The sequence below is a fragment of the Varanus komodoensis genome, unplaced genomic scaffold, assembly GCF_004798865.1.
Source record: "Varanus komodoensis strain SLA01 unplaced genomic scaffold, ASM479886v1 scaffold6_4, whole genome shotgun sequence".
Lineage (NCBI taxonomy): Eukaryota > Metazoa > Chordata > Lepidosauria > Squamata > Varanidae > Varanus > Varanus komodoensis.
In genome coordinates, this window is record NW_025336347.1 from 6320095 (window position 1) to 6341919 (window position 21825).

Genomic DNA, 21825 nt, shown 5'->3' on the forward strand with positions numbered 1-21825 from the left:
TTCTCATCACGCTCTGCTTTTTAAAGTGATGGCTTCTGACCCTGATCAATTATGCCTAATAATCATTATCATGTGCTTAGTGGCCCCTCCTTCATTTACACACACTTAACATGCTTACATTATTGGAATATTGGTACTTTCCCACTATTCAGAGCTTTGCAGATGACAGAAATGTTTGCAGAAGTTATGAAAAGTATACACTATTTCATTTTATCAAATTATTTGCTGGAAAAAAGAACTTGCTATAAACTACTGTTACCTGTCCCCCACAGGGCGTGGCTGGTATGTTTATATGCAAGTGCTAGTCCATGCATCACTAGATACATTAGCCTTAGGCTCTTAACTTCCATTTTTTAATACCATGTCCACCTTTAAGTATATAAGCAGCTGGATCCCAAATTCTGCTGCTATGACCCATCCTCCCCAGTTGCTCAGAAGCACTTTCTGTGCTGGGCCCAGTGGTCAGTTCTCACAGACATATCCATCAGTGCTGGACTCTGGTACCATCCTGAGTGTGAATGAGCCATGGCTGATAATTAATACGACACCACTTCCAGATCGTGGATCAGGTCATATCTTGTATTGTTCAACAAATGGCAGTTCATACATCTCTAAAAGGCCTTTCAGATTTTTTAAAATATATGCTCAACAAAAACTGGTGAATGTGCTGCTTTCAAGCAACATGGTCTACTCCAACCTAACCACATTCATAGTAAGCTCTGAGAAGAACCTCATGCATGAAAGGTGGAAGGAAAAGAGCCTGTAATGAGTAGGAAAGGTTGGGAAACTGAGTGTGAAGAAGGAAAGCTGATGAACAGAAGGGAAAGGAAGCAAGAAGGTTTTCAGAGGAAGCCATGGGCATGACAAAAGTAGGACAGAAGGTGGAGATGGAAAAATGCATGTCGTCAGGGTAACACTTCCTTTCTGCCACAATTACTTGTACATCCCCACTGTTACTTATTTCTCATTTTTGTCTGCTCCATTCAGTGTCAGCAGCAAGCCCACTTCAAGTGGAAATGGTCTGTCTTTTGCCTCTTCCTCTCTTCATCTCACTGGTTTTATTTTTCCTTTCCCCTTGCATTGCTTCTAGTGTGAAATAAAACAGTTACAGTAGCTCCAGGACTGGTGGAATTTTCCCAGGTTCTTCCCTGTTCCTAATTCCTCCTCCAGTTTGTCCCAACAAGCCCAGAATGTCCCCTGACTCAGTTTTTTTTTGGAGAACTCTTAGGGAAGGCACCTTCAGTGAAGCGACTCCCTCAGTGAGTCTGCCTTCCCACCACTATTCGTATCTGCTGCCATCGCTTGCTTCAAGAAGTATGTGCTGGCGTCTGCTACTACGCCTCACCACCACCACTGCCTGGGTCACGACAAGAGGAAGGGTCAACAGGTGGGTGAAGAGGACAAGCAACTCCAGGGAGCATTTGTTGTTGGGCCTCTGCTGGGCCCCAGCAGGTGCTAGATCATACCTCGTCTTGGTGGCCATAGCAGTGAAGCTTTCATCTACCTAGGAAAAAGAAACCAAAGGCACTGATATAAGATGGGGAATGCGTGGCTCAACAGAGCTGAAAAGGAAAAAGATCTCAGAGTAATCGCGGATGATAGGCCAACGATGCGATGCAGCCACCAAAAGGGCAAATGATATTTTAGGATGCATTAACAGAAGTATTATTTCCACATCATGAGAAGTAGTAGTTCCTCTATACTCCTCACTAGTCAGAACTCACCTGGAATACTGTGTCCGGTCCTGGGTATCAAGATTTAAGAAAGATGCAGAAAAATTAGAAAGGGTCCAGAGGAGGGTAACAAAAATGATCCAGGGTTTGGAAACACTGTCCTGTGAGGAGATACTGAGAGAATTGGACATGTTCAGCCTTGAGAAGAGAAGACTGAGGGGAGACATGGTATCCCTCTGTAAGTACCTCAAAGGCTGTCACAAAGAGGAAGGTCAAGATCTTTTCTTACTGATACCAGAGTGTAGGACATGGAATAATCAATTCACATTGTGACATTCAGGACATCAGGAAAAGCTTCCTCACTGTCAGAGCAATACGACAGTGGAACCAGCTGCCTAGAGAGGTGGTGGGCTCTCCCACACTGGAGACATTCAAGGTGAAACTGGACAGCCATCTGAGCGGGATGGTGTGACTTGGTGTCCTGCACCAGCAGGGGGTTGGACTTGATGGTCTTCATGGCCCCCTCCAGCTCTACTAGTCAATGATTCTGTGAAGGTTTCCACCATTGGTCAAGGGAAACTTCCACAGCAGACATGCTTTTCCACCTACAGGGGGAAAATCTGCAGAACCCTATGGCCCACAGGGATCATTGGAATTATTGTTCACCTTTGGGGAAAATTACAAATATATTGAAAGGGCAGAAAAATATTGGGAATATACAAAGTGTAATAGAAGGTAAAGCTGAGAACAATACGTGGTGGAATGGAAAAAATGATGTGGCGACTTTCAATCACAGACTCAACACATATAACAACATACCATTCACAGCCATGGCTGTTTTCTCACAAGAATCACAATGGTAAGGTCCTAAAGCTGAGATTACATTTCCACAAAATTGTGCAAGTTACAATCATGCTGCTCCCACTGCCTCAAATAGAAGATGAAACCAGTGAAACACAGCCTCTCGCTTTACAACCTCAGCCTGAATCCCCCATAAAATAATGAACAAACATTTAGAGAAGAATCTCCGTAAAATCTAGAGGGCAATGAGTAATAAATGGAGTAATGAACAGCAATGATGCAATGGACAGCAGCACCAGCAGAACTGGCTCGTGCTGGACGTCTTTCAGTGTCTTCATAGTCATGAAGTCCTGCTCAGTTTTGCATTGAAGCCTTTTACGGATGAGTCTTTGCTGTCATTGACAGCCAGTCACCGTTTCAAAACTCCACTGTGTCACTTCTAAAGGGAAAGGAACACACGTTTAAGGCTGTCAAACATTTGGCAGGCATTTTTTCCTTTCCGGGCATAAATCAATCCTTCCTCCTCCCTCGTGGTGTGAAATCATTTTTTTGATTTTCTGATTAAAGTTGTTACTGCCGAGCAGCAAGAAGGGAGAAAAGTATACAAATAAAATTCTTTTTTCCCTGTGTTTCTAATAAAAACATAAGGCGTTGACTGGCACACAAATCAAGTTGAGCTAGTGGCTGTTAGATTGGAACAAAGGGACAGAGAATACCACAAATTCATAAAATATGACATTTTAATCAAGCCTCAAGCTGTTTTCTAATTACATCTGACTGCACTTAAAAAGAAAACTGGAGGTGTCAGGTTAGTGTAGAGACAAGCAGAAAATTGTCCACAGTACATCACTGATTATTATGAATACGATGGTGTCAAATTACCCAGAAAAAGATATGGCACTAAAGCCTTCTAAAAGTCATATTTCCAATTTTCTTTTCAATTTCATCTCAGAGTAAATTTGGCCACTAGTTTATTCAGAAGCTGCTTTCCTGCAGTACATCTTTTTTATATTTAAGTATGTATAATAGATCTGCTAAAAACATCAGAGACCATTAAGCTACAGAAGCATGAAATCAACTTGAAATTATTATTTTAATTCTAGGCACTTGTGCATAACAGTATGAGCACAGTGCCAAATAAACATTTATCAGAGCAATAGCTAGCATTCCATCCACTAATGTGGCTTTTTTCACAGTTTGTAAGCACAACTGCATAACTGAGCCCAGGATACGGGCTTGTGGGCACACAGTTCCTAATCCTAAGATTGGTGTGTAAGTGGAGTTGGGGGAGTTGAATATGGTTGTACTTACAAAGACTTTTAAAAACCAAAATAGCAATAACAATATGAGTTATTTCTACTGCACCGTCCAGATAATTTCTCTGAGCTGGTCCTGTTCCATCCGCTGCAGCAATGAGCAGTGGATTCCAGAATGTTCTGGCTCCGTGGGAATGCAGCCAGCTACCAAGCCCTCCCAATGCAGCTTCTGCACTTACTCATGGCTCTGTTCTAAAAGTTTGAAGATGGAGGCTGCTGTAGGCAGAAAGGAAAGCTGGAGGAGAAAGGGCTGATGAGGAATGAAGTGGCGATCTGAGTGAAGACAGGGATTACTTGAGGTGACGGTTGCATAGGTTTTCCTCTGAGTATTCTCATTTCCCAGGTTCCCTGTGCAACTCACTGAGCTCCTGAATTCTGCTTTTATCCACTAGGCCCCTTGCTTAGGCACTGTGCATGCAAGGATCTGGGGGTGGGCTCAGCCTGATGCGTCCCCGGCAAAGCCTGCCTGACACCAGCTGATTTCGCCACCTACGCAAGTCCTTTCTTCAGTTTCGGGCACTTGCCACATAGGAAGCCAGGCTAACATTTTTGATCAGGGTTGCTTCCTGCTGAGTGTTAAAATTACTTGGATCTATGCAAATGTGCTCTCTGTTGATATGTCTATATGTGAAGTGTTTTAGTGTCAATTATGCATGATATTTAACATCTGTAAACCACCCACAGAGCTTTGGCGTGGTATAGAAAATGTAATGAATAGATTAATGCGTGAGGAGAACCCCATCTCTCTCACCCAGGGGTTCCCTGACTAAAGACCCCATGAGGCCCAGGGACACCTGCTTGGCATCCCTGCCAAGGCTCCCTGCCTCTGCTGTGTTTATTTAGTTTTTAAAAGCTGCCTGGACAGAAATAACTGTTGGGAACACTCCAAAGCAAAGAGCTGCCCACCAACACTATCTGGAATGGGTGCTTTGTGATCAACCCCACCAACTATGGCTGCTTTCTGAATGAACACTCTTTCCCATGTCAATCATTTTGTCACAGCACCCATGACATTCTTGAAAAATGGCAAATGTGCCAATTGCCCTAAGAATCTCAGAGATCCCTGGATAGTTGCTATTGTGAAAGGTGAGAAGCCCATCAGGAAAAGGCAGCTGCTAATTCAGCACTGGCTTGGTGGAACACACAGGGATTCAAGGCCACACTTTTAAGACCTAAACCCTCAATCCTGACTCTGCCTTGGTGGAACCGTGAAACACATACTTGACCAGCCTCAAGAAACCTGCAGCCCAGCAACTGATGGGATATATACTGATGAGAATGGTTTTCTCCTCACCCACCACCTTCAGGCCAAGGTTCCTCAGAGAGCAAAGTTCCGATTATGGCACCTTCAGGGCAAGAAAAAGCAAAAACTGAAAAACTGCTCTTCAAGGTTTGCATGGCTACATGGGGGTGGGGAATGCAGCCTGCAAAGGTAAAAACACCATGAATAGAATAACAGAGTAGGCATGACTCAGAATTTACTGGGCGGGTATATAAGAATTTACATGTATTTGCTGCTGCTAGTTGCGAAGTTGTGTCCGACCCATTGCAACCCCATGAACAGCATTCCTCCAGGCCTCCTGTCCTCCACTGCCCCCTGGGAGTCCACTTAAGCTCACACCAACTGCTTCAGTGACTCCATCTAGCCACCTCATTCTCTGCCGTCCCCTTCTTCTTTTGCCATCTATTGTTCCCAGCATCAGGCTCTTCTCCAGGGAGTCCTTCCTTCTCATTAGGTGGCCAAAGTATTTGAGTTTCATCTTCAGTATCTGGCCTTCTAAAGAGCAGTCAGGGTTGATCTCCTCTAGGACTGACCGGTTTGATCACCTTGCATTCTAAGGGACTCACAGGAGTCTCCTCCAGCACCACAATTCAAAGGCCTCAATTCTTTGGCGCTTGATACTTCAATTAATGCAGCCTAAAATAGCATTTGCCCTTTTTTGTAGCCACATCACATTGACTCACATTCAGTTTATAATCTGAAATTATTCCCAGATCCTTCTTAACATGCAGTATTGTTGATCTGCTTTATAATCTGCTCCAGAATTTTTCCAGGAACTGATGTCAGACTGATTGGTCTTTAGTCCTCAGGTTCTTTTTTCACTTTCTGAAAATAGGGACTACATTAGCCCTCCTGAAATCATCTAGCATATCACCCATCCTCCATGATTTCTCAAAGATAATAGACAGTGGTTCTGAGAGTTCTTCTGTCGGCTCCTTTATGACTGTAGGGTGGAGTTCATTGGGCCCTGGAGATTTGAACTCATTCAACTCCATTAGATGATCTTTGACCATTCAAAGGCCTCAATTCTTCGGCACTCAGCCTTCCTTATGGTCCAGCTTTCACAGCCACACATTGCAACTGGGAAAACCATAGCCTTGACTATACGCACTTCTGTTGGCAGGGTGATGTCTTTGCTTTTTAGTATGCTGTCTAGACTTGCCATAACTTTCCTCCCCAGGAGCAAGCGTCTTTTAATTTCTTGGCTGCAGTCCCTGTCTGCGGTGATCGTGGAGCCCAGGAAAATAAAATCTGTCACTACCTCCATCTCTTCCCCATCTATTTGCCAGGAAGTGATAGGACCGGATGCCATGATCTTAGTTTTCTTGAGGTTGACTTTCAAGCCAACTTTTGCACTCTCCTCCTTCACCCGCATCAAGAGGCTCTAGTTCCTCTTCACTTTCTGCCATTAGCGTGGTATCATCTGCATATCTGAGGTTGTTGATATTTCTCCCGGCAACCTTAATTCCAACTGGTGATTCATCTAGCCCCTCCTTTCTCATGATGTGTTCTGCATATAAGTTAAATAGGCAGGGCGACAGTATATAGACTTACCGAACATCTTTCTCAATTTTGAATCAATCAGTGGCTCCGTGTCCAGTTCTCACTGTTGCTTCTTGACCCGCATATAGGTTTCTCAAGAGACAAATAAGATGGTCTGGTACTCCCATCTCTTGAAGAACTTGCCACAATTGGTTGTGATCCACACAATCAAAGTCTTTAGCATAGTCAATGAAGCAGAAGTAGATGTTTTTCTGGAACTCCCTAGCTTTCTCCATGATCCAGCGTATGTTGGCAATTTGATCTCTAGTTCCTCTGCCTCTTCGAAATCCTGCCTGTATTTCTGGTAGTTCTCGGTCCACATACTGCTGGAGCCTAGCTTGTAGGCTTTTGAGCATAACTTTGCTAGCATGTGAAATGAGTGCAGTGGTGTGGTAGTTTGAACATTCTTTGGCATTGCCCTTCTTTGGAATTGGAATGTAAACTGACCTAAATGTCTTTATATTCAGAACAGAAAGACAAAAGACTTTGAAATGTAAAAAGAAAACAAAAACACACACGAATATGAGAGAATTCAGAACTGACAGATCCATTCACCTAGAGCCAGCATCATGATTGCTTAAATCTTAATCTCAGTATATTCAAAAATATTAGTCCTGAATTACTCTTTTTTGGTGGGTAGGCTGCTCATTTTTAACAGTTATATGACAAGTGGGTGCTACATGGTTGCCTCCTCGTTGCACCTACTGAACTTGGCCAGCACAAAGCAAAAACTCCAGTTCGTTTTGTTTTGGGCACCATGCTGTCACAGCTACATGGATGTGAAGCCCACAAGAAAATTCAGAGTCCCGACTGCAACCTTAGAAGTGTGCCCTGAGGTTGGAGCCGGAACCCTGAATTTAGAATATCAGTTGGAAGTGTTGTTGCTCTTAATTCGCATTTTCAAGGCCTGCTGATTGGAAGTTAGAGGAGGAGGAGGTGGCTGAGAAGGAGAGAGAAGAATGGAGAATCTTGGAAAGTATGCCAATTCCAGGAGCAGAGACACTTATCTCAAGGTCAGACTTCCCAGGTGTGCAGGTAGCCCCTGGGAACAACCAAGGTGTGCAGGTAGCATGAGGAGGCTCAGTCAAGGGAGTTTACCAGAGACAGAAGAGGCAGGGACAGCTCTTGCCTCTATGATATGACATTGCCAGAAGCAGGCAGCCCTAAGAGAGGATTGCCATTCAGAAAGAAATGTGTTCCTTTGCAGAAAGGATGGGGCCCAGGCATGCTCATCGGGAAAGCTCTTGGGTTCAACAAATGTTCTGTGCTCACTAAGAGATTTCTTCTGGGTGTTGATGCTTCCGGAAAGGCTTTGGTCAATAAAGAAAAGTCTTCGAATGTGCAAAGAGAGGAGTCCCACCTCCAAGCAATACTGTCCCTCCATCATTACAGTCCATGTAGACAGAACCACGCTGGCCATGGCCTCAAGGGGTGTGTGTGTGTGTGTGTGTGTACAGTGAGCCGCCCCGAGGCTCTGTTGCGATGGGGGCGGCATAGAAATGTTTTAATAAATAAATAAAGGTTGGAAAACCAACCTCAGAGTCAGCGCTGAGCAAGCTTTCCAGTGGACAGCGAGGCGAGAAGTGAGGCTCCATCCAGATGGAATTGCAGGAAGCCATAAATCCTATCCGTCTGCAGGATTCAGATGCTGAGAAACTTGTGCCTACTGCAATTTACTCAGATCTGCAATGGAGACATAATCTTCCCCTATGGAGCCCTATCCCCAGCCCCTACCCTTCATCTGCTGTTTCCCATGAGTTCTGTTATTAGTATATTATAATACAAGATTGGAAGTCCCTCAGGACAGGGGATCATGACTTTTATTATGACTACAGTAATGATGATGATTATTATTGCCGAAATAATAAAAATAGATTTATGATACTGAAGATGAAGATTGTGGTGAGGATGATGATGATAACAACAACAACAATAATGACAATGATAATCTTTCAAGGCATTCAGTTGCAGGCAAGTGCGTATTGGTTTGAGCTTCAGTGCTCAATTTCAAAATGTCACAGTGCAGATAAGAATATCTAAATAGCTGAGGCAAGCATTTTGGCTGCAGAGATAATAACAAACGATAGTGCCAAGAACAATGCAACAGCTTTTATCTTTGTATACACAGTAAAATATTCCTGTCTGCAAGAGAAGCCTCAGCTTTGGAATTGGCCCTGCGAGTCAACGGCATAATCCCACGTCATTGTAACTCTTTATTAACAGCACCACCATTTTCTCTGAAGGGTTTGGGTGTCCCAGAGGCACTTGATAAATAGCCTTATACTGTGTACATTCTAATAATGAAATATTATAGATCACATTCTAGAAAATCTTTATCCACTCTCTCAAGGTAAGAAGCACTTGGTCTTTTGCTAGACCCACTGAGGTTTGCCAGCCTTTCCCCCCCTCTATTCTTCAGCAACTCTTTCCATATTCATAGCATATGAGTTTGCAGCAGAACCACTGATGTATCAATAAAATATTCTTGTGTGTTAAAATATATAGCAACCCTTCACCTCCTTGGAGAAGAAACGCAGAGGGCAAAGAGGGAAGCAGGAAAGGAAAGCAAACAAGAAGCTGGAATTTTAAACTTCACCCTCCACATTGCATCCACAAGATCAAACCACAATATCAAACCACAATGATCATTTTTACCGGCTCCTGCAGAGTAATTTGTGTATTCCCCTTCCATGCTACTCTTCTTGACTACCATCTGAAAAATTAGGCAGGGCCAATAAAAATGAATAAGCTCAATTCAATCCAGTTTATATGCCATCCTATAGCCTAAAGGGCCCTCTGGGTAGTTTACAAATATTAAAATCATAAAAATTGTTCTTAAAATACTTATAAAAACAGTACAAACAGCATACACCTAAACTGCATATAAAACAACAATATGACAATCAGCAGTCATGGACTAGCAACCAGGCACAACAGCAATTTATAAACAATGTTTATACTGGTTCAGCACGAAGACATATGGGCTTAACTATTAAAATATTTAGAAAATTAAAAGGTTTTCACCTGAGACTGAAAAGATATCAGGGATGGCACCAGGTCTACCTCTCTAAAGAACATGTTCCAGAGATGGGGTGCCACTGCTGAGAAAGTCCTTCACCTGGTTGCTACCCCTCTACTTCTTTAGGGGAGATTCCCTGAGAAGGACCTCAACAATCTCAAGGGTCAGGTAGGAGCAAATGGAAGAAGGCATTCCTTCAGACAGCCTGGCCACAAGCTGATCAGGGCTTTATATGTTAGAACAAGTATTAATTGAGCTGGGGCTTCCACTGGCACAGGTGCAGCTGATATAGGACTGGCCTGATGTGATCTCACAGACTAGTCCCCGTTAAAGCCACACTGCCCTTCTCTGGAGTTTCTGGACTATTTTCAAAGGCAGCCCCACACAGAGCATGTTATAATAGTCCAACCAAGAGGTAACCAGAGTGTGGATAACTTGATAGAGACATAGTAAATCCGTCTAAGCTGATAAAAGCCCTTGCATCCATCCCTCTGCTGTTGCAGGACACCAAGTTACAGCATCCCACAGATGGCTGTCCATTTTTGTCTTGAAAGTCTCCAGTGTGGGAGAGCCCACCACCTCTCTGGGCAGCTGGTTCCACTGTCCTATTGCTCTGATAGCAAGGAAGCTTTTCCTGATGTCCAGCCTGAATCTGGGTTGTCACCACTTGAACGGATTAGTTCGCATCCTGCGCACTGGCATTAGCAAGAACAGCTCTTGACCTTCCTCTGTGACAGCCTTTGAGGTACTTACAGAGGGATACCATGTCCCTCCTCAGTCTTTTCTCAAGGCTGAATATGCCCAGTTCTCTGTGGCTAGTGTCTTCTCACAGGGCAGTATTTCCAATCCCAGATCATTTTTGTTGCTCTCCAAATTATATGTTGTCATTTTTACCAATTAAATAATTTTAATCTGTGTATTTAAAATCTTTTTTATATGTTAAATTTTTATATTACATTTTACTGTGTCTTCTTGGTGCTGTACCCTTGGACTAACTTGATCACTGCTGTTGTGGGCTTATTGTGGCTATTTTATTGTTGCTCTCTTATTGTTGTATTATTCATGTTTGATTTTAATGTTATTGATTTGTTGTCTCATATTGTGTTAATTCATATAGTTTCACCTTGTGAACTGCTCATTAGCTAGAAATTAAATAAAAAATAATCCATTTTTTCATCTCAAGTTCTTCCCATCCAAGCTATAAAGAAATGTGTGAATTTGGGTGCATCCTTATCAAAAGCAAATTGACATCTGGGAGTCAGTTCTCATTCTAGCCTGCCAGCCCTGTCCATCCCATTTTTCAAGTTAGGCTTCAGAGTCACACAGTTAGATGGATGTCCAGCTAGCATTTTCACGGCTTCATTTCTATCTTTACCTGATTTCTTCATTTCTATCTTCATTTCTAACTTTAACCTGTGCTGGCTGGCAAGCCAACTTGCTGCAGAAGGCCCAGGGAACCATTCCAGGCCTCTCAGGCAGAATCGCTTGGCATCAGCTCACAGCACTGCGAGTTGCTGTTCTGTAGGAAAAGAACTTCCTGGGAGTCCGCAGAACAAACTCGGTTAACTGATAATAATGGCAAAGGATGCACATTCCATCATCACCCCTGACAATGTGTTCTTGCAAGTTGTTTCCCTCTTTCACAACTTGCAGTTAGTTTTCCATTTTTCAAGGTTTTGCTCATGTCTGCTAGCATGTTCTAAAAATCCTTAAGGAATTAAGAAGCCCACTTCAAATTCTGATGAGATCCAGGGCACTTAACTCCCTCGGGACTTTTCAGTCATTACGTACAGAGAAGTACGGCAAACTTTCACTCCTTTTCCCAGTCCCCTTGCACGGGTGAAGTTGCACTAACATCAATACAGCCTAAAAGAAGCCATTGCAACAATGTTTTTTCTAACTAAGTGGAGATTAGTTTTCAGTGTATATCTTGGAATTTATTAGAACAGTGATTGTGGGTAGTGATTTCAGTTTGATAGAAAAGGGGGATACAGGAGGATCCAACTTTGCAACAACACAAAAACCCAGTGCATTCCAAAAGCATTCATTGTACCCATTTCCCTTCTGCTTTATACTAACTATAGTAAAGTTTTCAACACAGGGCATGTCCTTTCAAAAAGCAAACTTTTGAAGTGAAGGGATCTGCACCTTTAACATGCGCATCTAATACCCAGGCATGTTTAATTGCTTCTAACGGTAAACAATGTGCAATTCTCATGACTGGACAGAGATAAAAGGACTCCTGAGGAATAAGCACGTGTCAGCGCAAAAGCAGTGTGGGTAGCCTATGTTAGATTAAAGAGTATTCAGAGTGACTGACAGGCTTGTTATGAATTATATAACTATGTGCTAAAACCTACTTCTTACATTCTTCCACTGGTTTAGGATGCTTTTGTTCTTAAATCTATCTTGCAGATTTAACAGTGCATTTTAAATAGTTTAGTTAAGCAGTAAGAATCTGAGATTGCATTGCTTTGTGACAGTGATGACTGGGTCAAGGAGGAGGTAGTGGAGCAAAACAGACACTGATAATTAGATAGAATGAGGAAGCAAGAAAGAGTAAAAGAAATGGGCTAGAAGGCAGAAGAGATAAAGAAATGGAGAGAAAGACATAATACAGGAAGAGATGGGTGAGAAAGAGGCATGTGAGAGAGAGATGGGTACCAGATAGACCAAGATATGAGAGAGAGAAAGGGAGGGAGGGAGGGAGGAGAGAGAGAATCTACCATAGTTCTCTATCTAGGTATTTATGGCCAGGAAGTTTCCTCAACATTTGAAGCTGTTGAAGATAATGTGCATACTTGGGTGCTTTTTTTCCTGAATGTTTTCAAACCACTGAATCCAAATCCATATGTTTCTAAGGAATTTACCTTAGCTCTGACCTGGAATCAAGGATGGTAACTAAGCTGGATCATGTCACCTCCTTGCCAGATCATATACATGCTTACACAGACATGAGATCCACTGAGTCTGCTGGGTTTTCTGCCATGTAAGTTTAGGTTTAAATCCTTAGAAGTCTAAGTTGAATATTTATGAAATGGTGTCTAATTGGAATTTATTTTGAGTGACATTGAAAATTTGTATAAAATATGTCATGAAACCAACTGTGTTCTTTACAGAATTAAATGACACATTTGTTGTCATTACGTGCTGTCAAGTCATTTCCAACTCATGACAACCCTATTAAGGAAGGCCTTCTAAAATGTCTGGTCCTTGACAACCCCGCTCAGCTCTTGTGAACTCTTGCATCTTCCATTATGGAATCAAGCCATCTCATATTTAGTCTTCCTCTTTTCCTTCTGCCTTTAATTTTCCTAGCCTGTTTTATTTTCTCTTGAGTTTCACCTTTTCATGAAGCAATTTCTTGCTTCCAGGGAAAGCTCTGGCTTGATTTGAGCTAGTACTTACTTGTATACCTCTCTGCAGGTCCAGCGTATACACAAAGCTCTCCACAAAGCTCTCCACATGTTTGGAACACATAACCTTTCCTTCAGTCAACATCCTCCACTCTCCAGCTTTCACACCCATCACACTGATAAGAAATACCATAGTGATCTTTGTCTTTGTCCCCAGTGAAATGTTCTGATAATTTCTAGTTCTTCTCCAGTATTTTCTAGTTCACTGCTGCCCTTCCAACTTTGAGCCTCCTGATGAGTCTTGGCTGCAGTTTTCCTTTGAATTCATTATTGAAACCAAGGTATTCAAATTCTTTCACATTTTCAATTTCTTAATTCTTTGTATTAAAGTTGTATAATTCTTTTGTAGTCATGATTTTTGTTTTCTTAATGCGCAGCCACAGTTCTGCTTTTGCACTTCCTTATTTTACTTTCCTCAGGAGTTGCAATTCATGGGTGCTTTCTTCCTGTAATATGGCAACAGCAGCATATTTTAAATTATTGATGCATGTTCAGCCAGTTTTCACTCCTTCTTCCTTTGGTCCTAATCCAGCTTTCCATATGATAATATCTTTTTACAGATATGATAGATAGAGAGATAAAATACATCCATGTCTCATGCCTTTGACTACAGGAAACCATTATTTTTCTTCATATTCTGTTCTAGGAACAGGTTCTTTTCCAGAATACAATCAAGTGCTGAAGAACACCCACTCTTTTCCGGACAATCCATAGCATCCATGATCCACACAGTCAAAGGCTTTGCTGTAGTCTATAAAGCATACTCTCCTTCTGAAATTATTTGGTGCTTTCCTGTATACGTATTTGCAATATGAACTTGACTGCGTCATCCAGCTTAAAAACCAGGTATTTCTTGCTCAATTCTTTGTTGCAACAAGTTAAGCATCACCTTGCTTGCATGTCATTTTGGATTGGTTCATCATAGAGTTAACAAGGTAAGAAATATTCAGAAGTGGTTCCCCATTCCTGCCTTCTGCACATTCTAACTAGAGTTAGCTTGAGCTTCACTGCCATTGTCTATGCGAGTTCCTCTGCCAGGGTCACCTTCAGCTACTGCCGCTACCCAGTGGCTGCCCTTCAGGAGTTTCTCTGCCCCCATCCCATTAGAAAGACCCATTCTCTTCTGCTAATAGAACCCTCACTCCTCACAAAGGTGGATGCACCTTAGTCCAGTGCCTCAGCTTTGGCCATTCTGCCACAGGATATCCTGCTAGGAGGGCAGCCCTGGTCTCCTCATGTCATTGTTCATGGTTCTTGACCCCCCTCACCACATTAAGGTATGCTTCTGGAAGGGAGTACAATCATGAAAATAAAACGACATTTAAAATTCTGAAATGGCTGTCAAGCATCCCTTTCTTGATTGAAACTGAAATATATGCATTGTGTTTGTAATCAGGGCAACACTTAAGGGGAAAAGTATTTACTTATTATTCCATTTTTGTACTGCCCAATAGCTAAAGTTCTCTGCACAGTTCAAAGAATTATAGTCTGTGTCTGCCATATAGTTCTCACTACACAGACTATGCATGCAAAATATCATGAAATTGGAACAGTCTCAATTTTAGGATGTTCAGCCATTATTGAGTGTTTAAACACTCATATTAGAAAACTCAGAATCCCACAGCTGTGTAAATAACTGTTGATAACAAACAATAAGAAAACTTGCCACAAACCATAATGTCTTCTATCCATAAAAAACAATATTTTGGGGGTGTCAGTACTGGAAAGATTGCATTTCAAACCTGTTGTCCTTGTGGCCTTCTACCAAAGCAGTTAATCAAATGTAAGGGCAAGTTTTTCCCATGATCAGTAATGCCTTTTAAAGTTCAGCTTGAAGAAAGCTCTATCATCATAAAAGGTATACTTAGTTGCAACATTTCTAATTAATGTTTTCCAGATAATATTAGTGAGTCTACAACACTTTCATCTGGTAAAACTGTAAAAGCTGAGACAAAGTAATGGTGAACTCCCTAAAATAAAAATAACTTCCAGTTGAAAGATACTATCAACACCCTCACCATTGAAAGACGCTATCAGCTCTCTGCCATATTGACAATGTAGTAGTCACTAGCCACCTTAAGAAATCTTTGGAAGCTGAGGGAGGCAGTTTAATTGACTCATGCCTTGCTTTGTTTGTCTAATTAAATCTTGGCAGATGCTCCTTTTAGATTTTGTTTTTCTACTGACTTTACATTTCTAGATACCTTGAGCTAAAGGAGGTTTCAAGCTATCTATCAGTTGACTGCAAGATTTTGGATGAGGAATGCATCAACCAAACTCTTGTTCGAAGGCTTCAGTTTTCTTGGACAATCTTTTCAATTATCACATTAATATCTCACCGATATAGACACTGGCCAAGTTCCAAATAGCTCTTTTAGGCATTCCTCTAGTCCAAAGTGGAAATGCTGGCCTTTTGAAAATAGGAGCGTTAAAAGGGGTGAATGCTGCAGACTGCAAGAGGCTGAGTGAAAAGATGCCCTGTCTCCAGGGACCAGAACATCTGGAAGTACCTAGCCATGATTGCTAGATAGTACAACTGGGAAGGAGCTGTTCTTCCTGCAAGGTCACCATGGATCCTTTCTGGAATGCAGTGTGGAGACATTTGGGCAGCAAAGGTTTCCAATCATCGTTCTCAGAGCTCCCTAAGAAACTGGTACTTTTAAAAATAATATTTCTTACATATTAGTTTTCACTTCAATTCAGCTGCAGTGAAGGTCTGTTGTGAGGCAGAATGGTGCAATTATAAATATTTTAAATGAACAAAGTGCACAGACCTTTACAGCTGTGTTGCACATTCCATTGTGGCAGACAACAATCCTCTAAAGGTGTTGAGCATCTACAACATTCGAACTTGAAGGTCTCCAAAATCTACCTCAAAACTTGTTCAACTTGCATCCATAGCAGTGTGCAAATTCTTCATGCTGCCATGTACAACAATGGTTGTTGCTGTTACATGGCATTTATAGGACACCTCTTTATTTATTTATTTATTTATTTTTCGATTTATATCCTGCCTTTTCCCTCAAAGGGCTCAAGGCAGCTTACATCATTCCCCTCTTCCATCTTATCCCCACAACAACAACCCTGTGAGGTAGGTTGGGCTGAGAGTCTGTGACTGGCCCAGAGTCACCTAGTTGGCTCCATGGCCGAGCAGGGACTAGAACCCGGGTCGCCTGAGTCCCAGTCCCATGCTCTTAAGCACTGCACCACACTGGCTCTTTTCCTCTTATAAGGACCCCACAGTGGCTTGCATAGCTCCATGTTATCCATATGACATCCACCCTGCGAGTGCTGGTCCCATGAGCTTCTTGGCCAAGTAAGGACGTGAGCCCAGGTATCCCTTGTCCCAGTCCAGGTCTCCCCATTCTAACCACCACACCACACTGGTTCTCATTTATGAAATTTTAGGGCACGTCTTCCTAAGTGCACACACATTTCTGAAAATTTCTTCCATGGATTAAAGCATGTTCATACATTTTTCCAGATACACAGCTTTTATGCCTATTTGTTCCAAACACATTTTCTTTGGTCCTCACATCACACTTTAAGCCCAGAAACTTTGACTTGACAGTGCACTTGAGCTCACAGCTGAGTCATGGACACATGAACTCTGTAAATTCTGGTCTAAAATGAAAATTCATTTATCACACATTCTTTGTTGCAAATGGCGACAAAGGTCCAGTAAGGGCACAATCTGGGCTATAAAATGCAATATATTGTTAATTAAGCAATACCCAGACACAAACCTAACAGATCAGCAGACTGAAAATTTTCTGAAACAGAGAGGTTGTCACCCAGTGCTGAAAGGAGTTTGGTGTGCTATCTTTGGAAGGGACTCACACAGTTTAATCACAGCAACAGAGAATTCACTCTCCCACATTCTGTGTTAAGACATTTCAGTTTTTTTGTGAGAGTCAAAGAGCAGGTTTTCTCATCTTATTATTCCAGGTTGGACCCTTCATCCAAAAGGGATTAATAATCTAATCTAATCCAATCCAATCTGAATTACCTAATTTTATCTAATAAAAGAAAACCTCAATTTTATTAGCACTGTTAAAATAGTATTGTTGAAAATCTTCCCCATGTATTTTCAATAATACGCTAGTCTTCTACAAGAAGCTAGTTAATTGTATTAATTTAGAAAGATGTGAAATCAAAGAGTAAGATCTATTCCTCTGTTAATGCTCTGCTCTTCATTCTCCCCTTTTTTCAGATAATAACATAAATCCTACCTAATGTTATATTTTCATTTTATAACTCTCCCTTTAAAAATATTGTTCGATTGTTTGAATTAATTTGGTATTCATTACAAATATTGTAGAGATCAGTGACTCCATTAAATTTACACTAGCTTGTCATATGTATTTCTATTGTAATTTAATTTTAATTTAAGGGTATTTAATAGACACTGTAATGATTTCTGCTCTTAAATTTAATGAGGAAAATATATATCAATATTCATCAGAGACAATTCGTCAGATTGTGCATGTTAAGAGATACTTTGTTTGCATAGACTAGCCTCCTAGCTTTAAAAATACTGCATGCTCTGCTGGAAATAATTAGGAATATCTAATCTAAAGTTTAAGAGTCATCTCCTGCCCCATTTTATAACAGCTCAGTCAACTGAGACAGTCTACAGAAATTCTCAGGATGTTCCCCCTTGAAACAGAGCAAAGTTCCTCCAAAATGACAGACAAAATACCCACCTGCCACCATTTCAACAAAAAAAGTAGAAATACATCAGTAATCTCTTTATTTCCATGTCAAGAATCAGAGACCAAGCAGCTTCTGCCCCAGCTCCATTAGCATATGTTGCATGGATACTTGTGATCAGTGTTCAGACATGCAGCTTAGTGTGCACACAAGGGAGAGAAGCAGAAGGCTTGAAAGATCCTGTATGTGTAGGAAACAAAACACAGCAAATCGCTGCTGAGGAGGCAGAACCGGGATCACGGTGTTATGCTATGCCTGTTCCTGAGCCCTGCTTCTCCAGCTGAAAATGGGAATTTGCTTGAGGCAACGTCCATGCAAATTTTGCACTGCATTGCATGCAAAGGCAAGGCCCCTAGCCATGTGCAGCTATATATGATTGTATGTACATGGACTCTGTTCAGACCTTCACCTGAATGGATGGAAGTAGAAGGCTGGGGACAACAGACATGATGCCATTTTGTTGTCCATGCATCCCATGTGCCTGCAGTTCCATGTGAAAAAAGCTCATGCACAACGTGAGTTAGACTGGAAGGGCAGCTCAATATGGAAAGAACTGCCTTATGTATTCGTAGATCAGCATCAAATTACACTTCCTAGAGAGACTTGGTACGTGTAATAATTTTATGTTATAGAGCAGTGATTCCCAACCATTTTTCACTTTCATAGCCCTTGGCAGCCCATTGCCATAAACTTCACCCTTCATATTAGCAAATGTTTGTAATTAATATAGTTGCTATTATTTCCACCATTATTCAATTTTTTTCATGGCACCCTAAATGTCCTGGCTTGTATCCCTGAAGGTACATGTACCCCAGGCTGGGAATCACTGTTCTAGAGCAGAGATAAATTATGGATTTTGTACGAAAAGGCTACATTCAGAAACTAAGCCTTTAATAGCTAATTCATTGAGTTATACTACCGGCCCCCAAAGCCTCCGTTCTTGGGTGTTCAAAAATTTCTGCACTTTTCCTGAAGCTTAGCCAAGGATTGAAGAACCTAAATCAAAGCCTACACAATTAAAAAAAGTGAACTTGCTTCTCAGATCACCTTTCCCAAGAATCCCATCCCCACAAATAGCCTGGCCTTAAGTGGAGTGACATCCCCTGAATGGCCACCAGCATTCAAAGACTGTGTGAGTAGCCAAGCTCACCAGCCAAGCCCATCCTTTAAAATATAACAGTGGTTTGGCAGTGGGCTTAAACTGGACATTTTAGCCACAATTAGTACACGTGTTAAAGTACTGTTCTTAGGAAGGATTGCCTACTGTCTCAAACAGTGGTTTGGCAGTGGGCTGGTCAGGGGGCTCTCACTCTCGTTGTGTTAGGCCCTCCTGCTGAGCGCTGAATCTTTTTAAATGTTTTTATAATTTTATAGTGTTTATATTGTTTTATGGAGTCGTCCCTGGCCATGCTGCCGCTTGCATTTCCTGGGGAGCGCACCGGCGCGGCCATTGGGGTGGTGATGGGCAGAGGACGTAACAGCGGTGGGAGCTTAACGTGTCCGCATAGAAGAAGGAGGGACAGATGGCTGACACCTGTCCCTACTTCTGGTTTTGCTCCCAGCCAGAGGGTGCCAGGGAGTCTTGTCAGTCGCCCCTCGGGCATGACGGTGCTGTTGCTTAATGCCAGGTCGGTCAATAACAAATCTGCCCTCATCCATGACTTGATTGTGGATGAGGGGGCCGACCTGGCCTGCGTAACGGAGACCTGGGCGGGAGGGGGGGGATGTCGCCCTCTCTCAAATGTGCCCGCCCGGGTATCTGGTTCAGCACCATTCACGGCCGGAGGGGAGGGGAGGGGGGTTGCTTTAGTTTACCGAGCCTCCATCTCCCTCACAGGACTTCCTGTCCCTTCGAGACCGGGGCTGGAGTGTCTCTACTTGGTGTTGGGCGATTGAGACAGATTGGGGATTCTGTTGGTGTACCGTGCACCCTTCTGCCCAACAGTCTCCCTACCTGAGCTGACGGAGACGGTCTCGGACCTGGTGTTGAGGACCCCCAGGATGTTGGTCCTGGGGGACTTCAATCTCCATGCCGAGGCTAGTCTGACCGGGGCGGCTCAGGACTTCATGGCCTCCATGACGGCCATGGGGCTGTCTCAACATGTCACCGGCCCGACCCATGAACGTGGACACACTCTGGACCTGGTTTTCTCGACGGGGCAGGAAGAGGGTGGTCTGAGGGTGGCAAATTTATGCTTGACTCCCCTGTCATGGTCAGATCACTTCCTGGTGAGGTTTGTGCTCGAGAGTGACCTCTCCCTCTGTAAGGGTGCGGACCCGATTGTGTGGGTCCGCCCCCGGAGCCGGCTGGATCCGGAAGGATTCCTGAAGGCTCTGGGGGAGTTTCCAGCTGACAAGACGGGTGCTCCTGTCGAGGCTCTGGTCGAACTGTGGAATGGGGAGATAACCAGGGCTGTAGACACGATCGCTCCTAAGCGCCCTCTCCCACCGGGCAGAGCCCGCTCTTCCCCTTGGTATACTCCTGAACTGAGGGCGATGAAGCAGGTTGGGAGACGGCTAGAGCGTAGGTGGAGGAAATCACGGGATGAATCTGACCGAACACACTTAAGAGCCCACTATCGGGCCTATGCTGTGGCGGTGAGGGTGGCGAAAAAGAGATTTTTTTCCGCTTCCATTGCCTCCTCACAATGCCGTCCGGCGGAGCTCTTTCGAGTGGTGCAAGGCCTGGTCTGTCCAGGTCCGAAAGAAGATCTGATTCCACCCTCAAAGGCCCGCTGTGACGACTTTGCCAGGCATTTCAGGGAGAAAATCGCTCAGATTCGTCACGAGCTGGATTCCACTATTGAGTCAGAGGTCTTAAGGGAGACACCGATGCTACCGTCTGGTCCAGAATTATTGGATGAATTTCAGTTACTGCGGCCCGATGATGTGGACAAGGTGCTTGGACGAGTACGTCCCACCACTTGCCTTTTGGACCCTTGCCCGTCTTGGTTAATAAAGGATTCCAAGCATGGGATTGGAACCTGGATCTTGGAAGTGGTTAACGCTTCTCTGAGGGAGGGTCGGGTGCCTGCCCCTTTAAAGGAGGCGGTAGTCCGACCGGTCCTGAAGAAGGCGTCACTGGATCCAGAGATGGCCACTAATTATAGACCAGTGGCCAACATCCCGTTTCTGGGCAAGGTGTTAGAGCGAGTGGTGGCGGGACAACTCCAAGCACTCTTGGATGAAACTGATTATCTGGACCCATTTCAGTCTGGCTTCAGACCCGGGTACAGTACTGAATCTGCCTTGGTCGCCCTGTACGACGACCTGTGCAGGGAGAAGGACAGGGGGAGTGCGTCCCTGTTGGTTCTCCTGGACCTCTCGGCGGCTTTCGATACCATCGACCATGGTATCCTTCTGGATAGGCTTGCGGGATTGGGGGTCGGAGGCACTGCTTTGCAGTGGTTCCGCTCCTATCTCAATGGCCGATTCCAGAAGGTGGTGCTGGGGGACTATGGCTCTGCACCATGGCAGCTATGCCATGGAGTACCGCAGGGGTCCATTTTGTCCCCCTTGCTGTTTAACATCTACATGAAACCGCTGGGAGAGGTCATCAGGAGGTGTGGGCTGCGGAATCACCAGTACGCTGATGATACCCAGCTCTACCTCTCGTTTTCCACCAATCCAGGTGAGGCAGTGGCTGTACTGAACCGGTGCCTGGCCGAGGTAATGGGCTGGATGAGGGCCAATAAACTGAAGCTCAATCCAGACAAGACGAAGGTCCTGTTGGTAGGCTCCTCGACCCAGAGCTTTCACTCGAAGCTCAGGTAACAGCAGCGGCGAGGAGCGCTTTCCTCCAGCTTCGGCTGATTCATCAGCTGCGCCCCTATCTGGAGTACGACAGCCTCGCAACAGTGACTCATGCACTGGTGACTTCCCGTCTTGACTTCTGTAACGCGCTCTACGTGGGGCTGCCCTTGAAGACGGTCCGGATACTTCAATTGGTTCAAAATAGAGCTGCCAGGCTGCTGACGGGAACTGGACGTTACGCTCACATGACTCCAGTTCTCCGTCAGCTTCACTGGCTTCCCATTGAAGTCCGGGCCAAATTCAAGGTGTT